Source organism: Opisthorchis viverrini, assembly GCF_000715545.1.
Source record: "Opisthorchis viverrini unplaced genomic scaffold opera_v5_171, whole genome shotgun sequence".
Lineage (NCBI taxonomy): Eukaryota > Metazoa > Platyhelminthes > Trematoda > Opisthorchiida > Opisthorchiidae > Opisthorchis > Opisthorchis viverrini.
Genome location: NW_008751829.1, coordinates 952,526 through 953,676, shown reverse-complemented (window position 1 = coordinate 953,676; position 1,151 = coordinate 952,526).

The following is a 1,151-nucleotide window of genomic DNA, read 5'->3' as shown; positions in this document are numbered from 1 at the left end:
GTAGAAATCGCCAAGCATCCCAGCGTCAACAGAATGAAAGGCGTAGAACTGGCTAGCGTGTGGAGAACGGTCTTGGGTCACTCGAGCTGACACGTGTTGGTGTGCGGTCATCAGTAGGAAGAGTAGTCATCACTTGGATTCCACTTGACCTCAACCCCCCTCAAACTAAATTGTCGGAACACTCACAACCCCACAAAGACTAAGGAAAATCTAACGGCGGCACCCGAGGCGAATCATCAGGTGAAGCACTCTGAAGTGGAAGATTAAGGAACGGAAAGCGATCGGAACTAATTTGGAACCCTCCAACACATCGATTCAAGATTTTGGCACCCACACTAGCCGACAAGAGCCGTTAATTGACACTCAACACTGATTTAGTCTGAAGAGAACCTACTGATTGGTTCCCCGTCTGTCTTATAACCTGGCCAATTTTGTGACCTGTTCACTTGGCCTGATGAAGCTTTTGTGTCAAAAGCGAAACGTTGCCCAAATAAAAACTACCGATTGTTTACCAAGCTCTTCTGAAACTGTTGGGTTAGTTCTTTTTTATGAAGGAAACTACTCACAAGGTTGCTGAAAACTCTGACAGCCCACGACCGGTTTCGCCCTTCTTAGGGCTCATCAGGTAGGCGCAGTCCCCGAGTTTCCATCGGCCTTATGTTCTACTTGAACATACTTGGGTTAGTTGTTTGGTCTCCATCCTGATAAATTTAATTGAAAGTTATCCATATTTGACGTGAGAAGCTCCACCGAAACCTGGTTGCTATTTTTACATTATAAGGAAATTTCGCTCACCTAAGGTCATACCGACTGTTGTATTAGCCCAGGAGAGGTGTCGTCATCGGTTTGCAATCAGACAAAGCTCTGATTGTTTCCTGAATTGTCCGCGCGATAACATGGGCGTTTACGTTTTGAAGCACTCGAACTGCACTGCGAACCAGTGGGATGAGACTGGTCTCTCTTGCCCAGTTCTTGCTGTGACGTCCCGAATAATCAATAGGGTAACGAACTACCATCCCGCTGGGGAGCTGTTTCATTGTGCTGTTTTTGTTTTGGAACGATCAAAATCACGTGGGACGACCTTACGTGGTGGACCATATATACTTGCTAAAATCCGCCCCGCTTGATACTGGAGGACCCGTGTAAGTTTT